Raw genomic sequence first — 14031 nt, 5'->3', positions numbered from 1 at the left:
CTTATATGCACATAAGGGTTAATTTGTAATTTAGCTTGCAACAAAAATTTTCTTTTTTTATAATATGTGAATAATAGCCGTTACCCCATTTATAAATTTCCTAAAAACAACACATAGGAGTGTTGCCTATAACAAAAATAGCAATTATAACAAAAACAACAGTCGATATAAAAGATTATTCATACCAACAATAGCAAAATTGTCCAAATCCTGTGTCATAAAAGCATAACAAAAAAAAAATCCATAAAAACAATCAATTATACCAACATTGTGGCAAAACTATTAATCTTTTGACTTTTTGCATATGAAATGGGGAGGAAGACCTTGACTTACATATTGTAATGCTCAACTCTTTAAATCACTCATGGTCTCCCATTAGTTCAACTTTTATCATTGATTCCTCAATACTCAACAATCATACTCGTAGAAAATCAAAAGAAAAACAGAAAAAAAGTACATACCTTTGGCAGTCTCAAGACTTTCAGGTACAGTGAGATCATACCATCACAATTTCGTAATTGTCAGAGTTGTTTCTTATTTCATCAAGTACATAATTGCTTTACTTGGAACAAAAATCTTAGTTCAATTGTTGGAGTCTTAATTCAATATTTTTGGAGCTGCTTCTTAGTAGTGAAAACTAACGGAAACATAATACACACTTTTGTGTATTGGCAGGGTCTCAGCGTCTTCAAGATAACTTGGCCCGAAAATTTTGGTTGTCCAAGATTGTAAGGTAAAAGGATATCATACTCCATCTTAATATTGAAGTTTTTTCTCACTGCCTTCATGTTAATTATATATGGCTTTTCGAGGCATAAAAATCACAGATTACTTCCTTTTGTTTCAACATGGATTTTTATCATAGTTGCAAATTGAATTTTTGGGCAAGAAAATTGAATTTTATCATAGTTGCAAATTCTTATTAACTTTTGGAGAAGATAAAATGTGAACAGAGCCTGTATGTGGGCTGGATCTAGGCCGTAATGATATATATATATATATATGTGTGTGTGTGTGTGTGTGTGTGTGTGTATTTATTTATTTATATTTATATATTAGCCCAAACATATTCTTCTGTGTGAATGTATTAATTCAATCTTCCCAATCATCAATTTTTTTTTTTGGGATCCATACAATTAGATCTTGTTGAATCTAAGTCAAAATCCAAGTTTTGGTGTCAATTTTATGGTATAAGCAAAAGGATAAATACACATATACATACCATGGGAATCAAGGGTATTTAAGTAGATGCAACTCTCAAGAGTTTTGCAATATACTTTTTGGATTTAAAAATATGTGCAATTCTTTGGATATATCTATAAGTGTAATCGTTTGGATTCCTAACTTGTAGCCAGAGTTGCATCTCATGCTTTGCAAGGTAGGCAAAGACAAATTGGTTGATAGTCGAGGTATTTGATCAAATACAATTCCACTAGCTTTCCTTGGACACTCCCGGAACTTCCTTCACGAGGGCCATTGGTGGTCTGCTCTGCTGTTAGTTCAACTTATACCATCCGTTCCTCAACACTCAACAATCATAACACCTAATCTTGGCAGAGTCTCAAGGTTTTTAGCTTCCTCAAGTTTTCTAGTCAGTTTCAGGTATAATGAGATCATATCCGTGGGAATTTAGTAACTGTTGGAGTTCTTCTCTTATTTCACCATGTTATACTGATAGCTTTGCTTGGCACCAACATCTTGATTCAATTATAATTCATTCATCAAAACTCAACTATTATAGTCCCGAAAGCGAGACCGAACTAAAATACAACATTTTGTTTTTTGACAGGATCTAGCGGTTCTCAACTTCTTCAAGTTTTCAAGAAAACTTGTCTTGATTTCAAGGTACAATAATATCAAACTTGATCTTGAAACTGTAAATTTTTGTAGTTGTTTCTCATTTCATCATGTTATGGTTAGATTTGTGAGGGCCAAACATCTTGGTCACTTGTTCTTCTTTCAACACACGGAGTGCTTTGTTCAAGCTTTTTACACAATCGACAGTTCTTGGCAAGAATTTGTAACAAAGGACAGAATGAGATGATCCAAACCTGGACCTAACTAATACTACCAAAACTAGATCCGGGGACAGGATGGATCTATAGGAGTAAATTGATCCTGTTGAGTGTGGAAACATATTCGGATTTTGGCCTTAATCTTATAATTTATAAGCTTTTGCATAAAATCTTGAATTTTTATAAAAATTTTCTTACACCAGATGCATATCAATTTTTTTGTTATAAAAAAAAGTTGCATATCAGTTTCATTTACTAAAATGCATAATTGAATCAGCATAATTGGACTACTTCTTTCTACCAAATTAAATGTTTTAGAGCACGTTATGAGTTTTATGTGCGTATGAAATGAGGAGAGTAGTCTACTGTAGTACTGTAGCATCCTTCCTTTCAATTTTTTTTCAAAAAAGCAAAAAAAAAAAAAAAGAAAAAGCAAAATTGTTGACATATTTTTATCTAAGTAGGATGTTTTGAGACATTTTCTTCTTCTTCTTTTTTTGGAGAAAAAAAAGTGTTTGAGCCATTTTTATCCTGTCATTTTTTAGAGTACAGCTCCTATTACCTATTTCGTTTAGATCTTTAATTTGATGTACTCAAAATTAAAATTAGGAAAAATCGTCCAAAACGTCCTTCACATTTTGTAAAATAACTTTTTTCATCCCTCACTTTTAAAAGTGTAATTTTATATCCCTTACAAATTCACATCGGACAAATTTAGTCCCTAACTAGGTTTCCGATCATTTTTTGGCCGGAATCCATCATGTGCAAGGCACGTGATCATTTTTGAAGGGTAAAGTTGTCAAATTATATTTTACATAATCTGATCTATAGTCCTCCACATTTTATAAAATAAATTTTTTCGTCCCTCACATTTTATAAAATGATTTTTTTTATCCCTCACATTTCACAAAATGAATTTCTCTATCCCTCACATTTCAAAAAATGAATTTTTCATTTCTCACTAATTATGTGTGTGAATACATTTTTTTAAACACATGTATATGTCTATTTGATTTTGCTTAATAATACGAATAGCATAAATATATGTACGTGTCTATTTGATTTTACTTAAAAATCGATAGAAAAGAAAAACAAACTACCTTAGTAATCTATTTGAAACACTAATGAAGTGGGTTTTCATGCAATTTACTCCACATTGATATTTCTCCACATATTGTAGTAAATATTGTATTTTTGCCAATGGGAAGAATCATAGATGAGCTTATAGTTGCATAAATATTGTGTTATGAACTTTATTAAGCAACGTGCAGACCAAGTTTGATATATTCTTGAATTCTATGAGGTCTTTAATTGGTTGATAACTGAATTTTTAGAGATTTTCTTGTCAATTGATAGGTAATGGAGCTCACTGGAAAATTAATGGAGGCACTTGGGAATTTGGCATTCGACAGAGGAAGTAAGTATTTCTATTTGGTTGATAATCTAAGGTCGCTCGAAACGAAGTTGCAAAGATTACGCAACAGGAAAATTGACTTCGAGTCGAAAGTGAAAGTTGCAGAAAGATCAGGTACTAAGAAAAGGAAAAGGGAGGTTGAGAATTGGTTTGATGAGGTAGCCAAAATAGAGAATGAATTCGTTGCATTGAAAACGAGCATACAAGAGGGTGGATTTCTAGAAAATGCAATTAGCAGTGGGAAAAGAGTGGAGAAAATGGACGAGATTGTAGAGCAACTGATGGGGCAAAGTGATAGTGATCATTTTGGTGAGCTTTGCCTTGAGGCTTCTGAGAGCAGAGGTGAGCCGCGAGAGATAACAGAATTATTTGGAGAAATGTTTCGCAAAGGTCTGAAAACAATCACGGCGTGGTTGGACACCAATGAGATCTTAAGGATTGGGATCTGGGGGATGGGTGGCGTGGGTAAGACTACTTTGGCGGAACACATCCATAATCACCTCCTTAAGAATACTCAATCCTTAAGGGTTTATTGGGTTTCTGTCTCCCAAGAGTTTACCATCAAAAGGCTGCAAGGTGACGTTGCTAAACGCTTAGGGCTTGATCTGTCACACGAGGATGATGAAAAAGTGAGGGCACGTAAGTTGGGTGACACATTCGAGAAAATGGAGGAAATGGTAGTGCTCATATTGGATGATGTTTGGGAAGAATTTCGTTTAAACAGCTTAGGGATTGATGCAAGAAATTGCAGACTGATTTTGACTACACGCTCATTAGAAGTGTGCAACCGCATGCGATGCCAAAGCAAATTTGAGTTGAAAACTTTGGACACAGAGGAAGCTTGGGGTTTGTTCGAGCGTACACTTGGCAGCGAGACCGTGCTTGATGGAGATTTGAAAGATACTGCCAAGTCCATCACGGAAAGGTGTGGTGGTTTGCCTCTTGGTATTGTCGTAGTGGCTGGGAGCATGAGAGGTGTGAGAGACATCTGTGAGTGGAGAAATGCATTGGAAGACTTGAAAGCATGTTCAGTAGGGAACGTTAAGATGGAAGAAAAGGTGTTTCGCATCCTGGAATGGAGTTTCAATCGCCTGGATAAATATGAAAGGAATTGCTTCTTGTATTGCTGTCTTTATCCGGAAGATCGGAAAATAAGAAGAGAGGAACTAATAGACCTGTTTATTGGGGCAGAGCTGATGTCAAAACGGGGCTCAAGGTCAAAAGAATTTGATCAAGGTCAAACGATATTAAACAAACTGATAAAAGTTTGCTTGCTGGAAGAAACTAACGATTCCGAAGGGGATGACTGTGTGAAGATGCATGATTTGGTCAGAGACATGGCATTAAGGATCACAACGCATGGAAACTCCAAACCAGAGTGCAGCAGAGATGATGTACCGCGATTCTTGGTGAAAAGCTTAGGACAGGAAGATTCAAAAGTAACAACACTGGAACAAGAAAAGTGGACACAAGATCTCCATGCAGTCTCCTTCTATTCAGATAGATTTCAATATATAAAAATAGAAATTCCACCAGCCTGGTCACCAAATTGTCCTAAGCTCTCAACCTTGCTTCTTTCTCGGGTTTCCATAAAAGAAATCCCAGATTCATTCTTTCGGCACATGTGTGGACTTAAAAGTTTTGAATCTATCTCAGTGCTACAATATAACAGAACTGCCTAATTTTGTTTCAGACTTGGTGAATCTCACTGCTCTGATTTTGGAGGGTTGTGGAGGCCTCCGATTTGTGCCACCACTGGGAAAGCTCAAGCAATTGAGGGATTTGGATCTATCCAGAACTGAGATTGAGGATTTACCTGAAGGCTGGGAGTCACTGGTCAACCTCGAAAGTCTTAACTTGCGTGAGTGTTGGGCTGTAAGACGAAAGATAATACCAAAAGGGACATTTTCCCAATTGCACCGTCTTCAACGGCTATTATTGCCACCCTATGGTAGAGTACAAGTTAATGAGTCAGTGTTGAACCAATTAGAAAGTTATACAGGATATTTGTCTTTAACGAACTTCTATAAAATTACTCGGTGGCCAAAATACTATACTGTTTATATCAATGACATCTCAACTGAGGGTCCGTTTTATAAATTGGATCATTATGAGGACCGGCAACAATTGCATTTCCATCAGTGTAAGCTTGGTAGAGGATCGAACAATCTGCCAGATGATATGAAACGTCTGAGAATCGAGGATTGTGAGGGCATGGGCATTAGGTGCTTGTCAGATGTTTTTAAGAATTTTATAAATTTAAGCCACTTATCTAAATTGGAAATTACGGATTCGGTTGGAATAGAGTTCCTCTGGCAATTGTCCTCTGCTTCTCCACGTGATCAGCGGGAAGGCTCGTCTTTCAGTCCACTCCGTGATCTTAAACAGATACGCCTCACAAAGTTGCCAGATCTGGTTGGTCTTTTTTACGGAGAATCAGAACCATCATATTTGCTTCCAGCTGGCACCTTTTCCTCCCTTAAAATATTCTGGATTGATGGATGTCATGACATGAAGCAGCTATTCACAGTGCAGTTGCTGCAGAGCCTTCAAAATCTTAGAGTTTTACACGTTGGCAATTGTGAAGGACTGGAGGAGATAGCAGCAGATGGTAGTGGAGTAGGACAAGGAGGAGGAGAAGGCACCCAATTGACTTCAAGTGAAGGAGCCACCGCCACTGTCATCCTTCCAAAATTAAGGCTGTTGCGTCTGGATAACCTGCCACAACTGAAGAGCATTTGCAAGGCAGCCATGATCTACAAATCAATTGAGGTTATCGTAATATTTAATTGTCCAAATTTAAAGAGGCTGCCTTCGTTTCTTTCCACCATCGACGGACCACCATATTTGCTTCCAGCTGGCACCTTTTCTTCCCTCAGAGAATTGAGGATTTCTGGATGTCACAACATGAAGCAGCTATTCACAGTGCAGTTGCTGCAGAGCCTTCAAAATCTTAGAGATTTACACGTTGACAATTGTGAAGGACTGGAGGAGATAGCAGCAGATGGCAAAGGAGTAGGACAAGGAGGAGGAGAAGGCATCCAATTCACTTCAAGTGAAAGAGCCACCGCCAATGTCATCCTTCCGAAATTAAGGAAGTTGAGTCTGGATAAGCTGCCACAACTGAAGAACATTTGCAAGGCAGCCATGATCTACGAATCAATTGAGGAGATTGCAATATTTAATTGTCCAAATATAAAGAAGCTGCCTTCGTTTCTTTCCACCATCGACGGACCACCATCTCTTCCTAGCACTCTTCGTAAAATCAGGGGAGATAAAGAATGGTGGGAATCATTAGAGTGGGACAATCTGTGTGCCAAAAAAGCCCTCGGCCCATTTTTTACCATAGATCGGTGGGCTTGGCGAAGACCACTTGTTTGATCAAAATCCTAACTGGTTCTCATGTACGTGTTTTCTCCCCTTTCTTTGAGGTTTTTTTTCCCCCCAAAATGATCTACTTCTCCACTAGCATAGAATTTGCTATTGTGTAGGAATCAATATTAATACTTTCCGTATTGAGCTCAAGGTTTTTTTTTTAACTATCTTGAGGTGCGGAACTGCTAACACCTTTTGAGTTGTTCTGATGGGAAAATAGATTTAAGTACATTAGTTTCTCTTTCTTTCTTATTTATTTTTGAGTTCAACGTCGTTATAAATTTCTTTATGTCATTTTCTTTCTTTATTTTAAGCTATTGCATGTTCTCTATCTTTCTCCTATTTCTAGTGAGGCTCAAGTTTTCTTCTGCTGACTACCTTCCCTATAATGCTGAACTACGAACTGCGCCATTTCTTATATTCATCCATACAATCTGCTGCATACAGCTTTATAATATTTTTTAATTTTTTCTTATTTCTATAAATTTAAATATTTTGTTTTCTATCTCTTTCCTCCTCCTTGTTTGTTTCTGAATTTAGTGTCTTTATTAATTTATTCCATAAAAAATGAGCTGATCTCTATGTTTTTTTTCATTTTTTTCATTTCTTGCTGTTGAAAGTTGTCTTGTTTTCCCCTTCTCTGAAGATGCTTTGTACATAAGTTACAGGGTGTATATGTTTGCAAATGTTTAAATTCCAAATTTCATATTGAGAGCCACAATAAGTTGGAAGGAAGGAAGTAGAATTACAATGTAATGTAATTTCCATGATCGTACTTGCGTTAGTATCATGGATGAGTTTGCTTTTTGTTTCTAACTATACTAATCAAGTGTTGTTTCTCAGGTAGCCACAAAACTGCTGCTGCAAGAGAGGTGATGTTGCAAAAACAAGTGTTAATTGAAGCCTTGTCCACCAGCGCCAAATTTCATTTCAGTACATACTTCTTCCTTAGCTGTATTACAGTTGCTGTTTTTCATCATGTGTAGCTTTCTATTCCTACCTAGATGATGTTTTTTCTATACTTGATTGTAACTGGAGCAGTGATACAGATTTTTGTGACTATTCCTTGATACATTTCCATTATGCTCTGAAAAAATGCAAGTGCCAAAATGGCAGGTCAGGGAATACGGGATGGTACTCAAATTTGATGTAGTCAACCGTTCTGTTGAGTTATTGAAAAAAAGGGTACGAAAACTGCTTTTGTCAGGTATCTGCCAAATACATTCTCCTTGTCCTCTCCTTGTCCAATTAACAATGATGTAGGAATTTGTTATAGTAAACAATTTCTGGAAAGGTTCATGTGAGAAAGATGCAAGATCAGGCAGCCAAAACCTGCATTAACATGTGAGCCTCTATTGCTCAATTAACATTTCAAAATTACACGCTAAATTTTTCTCTTTTTTTTTTCGGCGTCTTAGTTAACAGTATGTAGGATCATGATGTGGAGTAATGATGTAGCAAAATTTTAATGAATAAGCACTAACTTTTCTTTAATGTAACTTTTAATGCTCCAATTTCACCTTAAATACTTCCTACAATAATCAGTATGATAGAATGTCAATCTCAATCAACTAATTAAGAATAGCCAACGAAACGCATAGAGAAGAATATTATTTTTCAAAAATTTTTCAAAAGTCCTCCGAGATGGCCACTAGTTGCCAAAATTACTTACTATGTTTTTCTGCATCATGTGCTCCAAGTGTAAATTACAAAACTTTCGTTTCTCCGTCTCTCTAAACTAATCTAAGTTAGAAGAATTGTTGCATTGAACTGTAAATTAAACTGCTATCATTAATTTGTAAAAAAATTATGTCAGAACTTGCACAATTCTTGAACAAAATTGTCAATGGAGCGCACCGGAATTCTTGAACAATTCTTGCAGATCGAGAGGATTGAAGGGAGGGCCATGAAGAAAGAAAATTAATTAAAGTTGAAATTTTCCTACACAATGACTTTTCATATGTGTATGAGGAAATTCAATCAAACTATAAAATTTCCTAAACTCAACTTTTCCAAAATCATAATATACATCATTCGAATTTGTGAAAAAAAAAAAAAGGATTTTCCTAACTAGTGTTAACCAATGGATACTGGTTAACATACATAAAATTTACCTAACTTATCATCTCTTGTATCTACATATTTTTCCTATTTAATCTTACCTACTCTCGCTTGTATTTATTTATTTTCCCTAATTGATTTTATATTTTCAATAATATAACACCTAAATTATATTTTAACCAGTGTTTTAGATATACCCAAAAAAAATATGATGAGGTATTTCTCTTATTCGGACATCCACATGGCAGGTTTTCAGAACATAACCATATCAAAAGTGATTATCACCCAAAGTTACTCTTTTACTTGACCATAGCTCTAAGGTAAACACCAGTTCAGTTTTGATTTCGATTATGCTCTTGGACTAGTCTGATTCTTGCCTTATTTAAGTCACAGATAAGTTTATAGAAAATTTTGAAAGCTGACTTTTGATTTTTTGTTTTCTTTTCTCTTGATTTAATATCTATAAATTTTCTTTGCTGATCTTATACTTCAGCAAGTCATGGCTGATGATGCCATATAGAGAAAGGCTAGGCCAGAAAGGACACAAAGGAAATGTATGTTTAAAAAATTTCACCGACTTTTCCCCTTGAAATTGTACATGTATATCATAATCTCCCTGTCATTTTTCTCGCACGTCCACGTCTCTGGACGTTGGAACCTAAGCCAAATTCTCAATTTTTATCCGCTCTCACTAATTTGACTGCTTCCTCATTCATTCATGTCTCTACTTGCAATGTTAATCAATACCAGCCCACAAAGTTGAAGCAGAAAAAAGGGGAAAGTTTCAAGGAATTTCCTGGTTTGGAAGCTCATCATTAGTCTCAACAACTTCTTTGGTAAAAGCTTTTTGGTTTTCCAGCATTTCAAGGTAACCGGCACTAGTTATCAGCTTTTTTTTTTCTCCTTTTTTGGTTTCTGTCCTTGAAGTGTTTTCCCAATTTAGCTGCATAATTCTCCAGATAAAAGTTCAATTCATATGCGAAACAATGAAACAACAAAAGTCAAAGAACTTCAAGAGAAACCAATAACTAATTTTGGAGAAAATGAAAGGAATGATAAACCAATGCTTGGGGCAACAAGCAAGAGAAACCAAAGGTGAACATTGTCACATAAACTCAAGGGCTCAAAAAAAAGATGTTGAGTCTTAATTCTGTGTATCAATCTGAACTTATAATGCACCAAGTTTCTTTAAAAAGAACATTTATTTGATGGTTAAACCTTTCATTCTTGCCAAGAAATATTTAAGTGAGGTTAGTATAATCGCAAGTACAAGTTCCATGTTGTAGAATTGGACTTTTTCTGTAATAAAAACGAAAAATGGCTCATAGAATTTTACATTTTAATTTACACATTTGATAGGTTGTATGAAAGGTGAACTATAGGATTCCAAATTCTGTCTTAGGGATATGATTTTTTTATTCAAATTGTAGTTTAGTTTGGTGGTAATTTTCCCCCTTCAATTGTGAAATACAATAAGTTTTGTAATATTTTCCACCCATTTGATGGTTTCAACTAAAGATGGCAAATGACTTCAAGTCCAATGGCCTGTCCATGTTCCAAGGGATTTTGTGCAGGATAGACTCTAACAGATTGGGGATTAATTGGGCCTTAAATGGGATTATCTCAAACAACTAATGGGAATATTTGAGCAATAAACGGGTACCCATTGGGACAAAGTTTCTTTCGGTTTTTTGTTTTTTTCGACTTTTTCGGCTCAAATGGACTTAGACCCTTTTTTACGGGCTTCAAATCCTCTGTCCCCAAAATAGTCTCTATCCCCTTTGCCCCTTATTTGTATAGCTGCCACGTGTCCCTAGTTTTTTGTTAACTCAAACTCAAATAAATTGATAATAATCGATTTACAAGTTTTGTTAATCCAAACTCAAACAATCCGATAACTCAAAACTTTTTTTTTATTTTCTTTTTAACAAAAAAGAGTCTTGTTGATCATAAACATAAAAATCAACTAAAACTCTTCTTTATTTTTTATCCCAAGTCATCTTTTTCTTAAACCCTACCCCATATGTGTGTTTATATCAACTTATTTAGCTCTTTCTAATTTTTTTACATCTCATAATTATGTAAGTGCGATGATTTAAAATTAATTACTTAATAGTTTTGAGTTATCTGTAAAATCAGCCTTTGAGTAAACCTGTCAATCGACTATTATCGGTTTGTTTGAGTTTGGGTTAACAAAACTTGTAAACCGATTATTATCGATTTATTTGATTTTGGGTTAACAAAAGGCTAGGGACACGTGGCAGCTGTACAAATAAAGGACAGATGGGACATAGAATCGACTATTATCGGTTTGTTTGAGTTTGGGTTAACAAAATTTATAAACCGATTATTATCGATTTATTTGAGTTTAGGTTAACAAAAGACTAGGGACACGTGGCAGCTATACAAAGAAGGGGCATAGGGGACAGAGACTATTTGGGAACAGAGAATTTGAAGCCCATTGAGCTAAGCACAGTGGTTAACATTGTCTTCATGTTTGGGTTGCGCAAAATCAGATGATTGCTTGTAATTGGACCCACCCTCAAAAGAAAAGAAGGTTTGCTTGTGTTTTAGTTCTCGACGTCCTTTATTCTTTTTCTTTTTTTACTCTTAAAGATTTGATGACTTGATATAGAAAAAAAAGTCAACAATAATTTGTCTACCAATAAATATAAAAATTACAGAAACTCAACTTTTCAAGTGAAATGAGGGTGCTAGAATGGCACAGATTGGAATTATACTTAATTAAAGATGCATTTGATAAAATTGAAATCTAAATTCTGAATTCTGAATCCGTTAAGTTACTAAATTGTTAAGTAGTAAATTTGATACATTTGAGTTTATATCACATTAAGTGATAAATGAACAGCTTATCATTTATATTTTGAACCAAATTTGGCCTAAAAAATTCAGTGTTATTTAATTAATTCAGATGTTCTATTTTTTATTATTAAACAGGTCTGAACATGTTAAAATTTGAATCCATTAAATTTAAGCGTTGAATTAGATTATCAAATAAGGTCTAAGTGAAAGATTGAAAAAGTTAGCAACTTTTATGAGGGGAAAACCCAAGTACTGAAGGCGTGGTCTTAAGTTCTGGGTTCTTACGTTGCATGGATACGCCTTTTGTGGGGCAGCAATACTTTTTTTTTTTTTTTTTCAACAAACGAGGGCAGCAATACTAAGCCTGCCGTTAAATGGCTTTTCTTATAGCTCGCTTACGACTTTGGAGGAGGCATATGCCTTTCTTTCAACTGGGCACTTAGAAAATTGAGGTAACTTAAAATGATTGAGAGCTAATAATAATTTTCTCTCCGAAGTTTGAGAGAAGAACCATAAGTCAAATATAAGTGGCACACAAAGATTTAATAATGCCAATTCCTTAAACTTTACCCTCTATTCCACATTCTATGCCAATTTATGTTCCACCCTCTATTTTTTTTTTCCAACGACCTGTGAACATGATACAATGGTTAATTCACAAAACACAAAGTGTTGCATGTTAAATTACACGACAAAACAGTGAGATAAAGATGCCAATTTATAGACGCTAGACCAGTGGCGAAGTTAGGAATTACAATTAGGGGGGCGAGTCTCTGTTATTTGGACCAAGTCCAAATAACTTTCAAACATTATTGTTTGGGTCCTTGAGAGGGGGCAAAGTGAAATTTTTTATCAATATTTTGGGGAGGGGGGGCAAAACAATATAATAAAAATTTTCTTACTTAGAAATTTTTTTTATAACAATTGGAGGGGGGCAAAGTGAAAATTTTTATCAATATTTTGGGGGGGGCAAAACAATATAATAAAAATTTTTTTACGTAGAATTTTTTTTTTAACAATTGGAGTGGGGGCGGTTGCCCCCCCTGGGCCCCCCCTTCCCTCCACCCCTGCGCTAGACTCTTTATCCTACTTTCTGTGCTAATTTCTGTTTCATTCTCTATTCTTTTTCCCCGTGACATGTGAATATACTACACGGTTCATTCACAAAGTGTTGTACGTAAAATTACATGATAAAATAATTAGATAAACATTGTAATAGAAAGTGAGATGGTGAATCTAGCGCCCAAACTACTCTCTAAGTAGTAAAGGGAAAAATTATGGATACAAATAAATAAAACGTCATCATATATTTTGTCTTATATTACCAAACAAGACAAAGAGGTCATGCACTAAAAATTGGTTCCTTTTTCTTTTTCCCTCTAATTAATTTTTGGGTATAATTAACGGGTGCCCCATTAAGAGGTGCCTCAAGTGTTAATTTTGGCAAAAATGTAATTAATTTGGTAAAGTGTCCCATTAATAGGTACAATAAATGTGAATTTGTATTCACATATTAAATTAGATATAACGTTAGTCTAACAAGAGTATCATGGGATACCCGTTAAAAAAACCCGTAATTATTTATGAGTAAATCTTATATATTATGACAATGTATATTATGACAGTGTATACACTATCACCGTTAATTTTTGAATTCAAATTTTGCATAATTCTCATTTATCCAAAACCAACACTATACAGACTATCTGTGTATAAAAGATTAATCTATTATTTATAAGTTAAATCTTATATACACTGACAGTGTATGAAATTATAACGGTTGGATGTACGATACATATGCAAATTTTGAATTTCAAATTTACATTCGAATTATGTATCATACATCTAATGATGAAAGTGTATATACTATCAATATATAAAATATAAATCCTTATTTATATCTGTACATTTCTCTGCTCGACTCTCAAACTAGCCTTAACCTTAGCTTTCAACTTTCGAGTTCCGTCAAACAGCAGGAACCCTTTTGCTTAAAGGAGCGTACTAAGTTCGCTGGCCTAGCTGCAAAAAACTTGGGAGTCACAATCCACAAGTATAATAAAACTTGGGCTTGTAAGGTTTTGACCACTTGCTAGATTTCAGAACCTTTTATGAATGTGTGAAATAATAAAACAAATAGGTCGGCCCCAAGGGCCCAAAGAGAGTTTTGTGGTAGGAGGACTATCTACCCACCATGAGATGCCATTTTGCGTTGAGTGCCAAATCTTCCCCCACTCGCATTTCCCACTTATACAGCTTTGGAGGTTCTCTTGAATAATTAAGGATGAAAGTTTTTTTTTTCAGAGGAAAGATTAAGGAAGAAAAGTTAACTTAAAAATTGTTTTT

At 34.9% G+C, this 14031-nt stretch overlaps 1 pseudogene; it reads left to right on the top strand.

The window, feature by feature from the left end:
• The first annotated feature begins 672 nt into the window (after nt 1-672).
• LOC140007735 (putative disease resistance protein At4g10780) lies at nt 673-8040 on the top strand (annotated as a pseudogene).
• Nucleotides 8041-14031: the final 5991 nt, after the last annotated feature.

This window comes from Coffea arabica, chromosome 5c (genome assembly GCF_036785885.1).
Source record: "Coffea arabica cultivar ET-39 chromosome 5c, Coffea Arabica ET-39 HiFi, whole genome shotgun sequence".
NCBI lineage: Eukaryota > Viridiplantae > Streptophyta > Magnoliopsida > Gentianales > Rubiaceae > Coffea > Coffea arabica.
The sequence above is the reverse complement of the archived record's forward strand: the minus strand, read 5'-3'. Positions and strand labels throughout refer to the sequence as shown.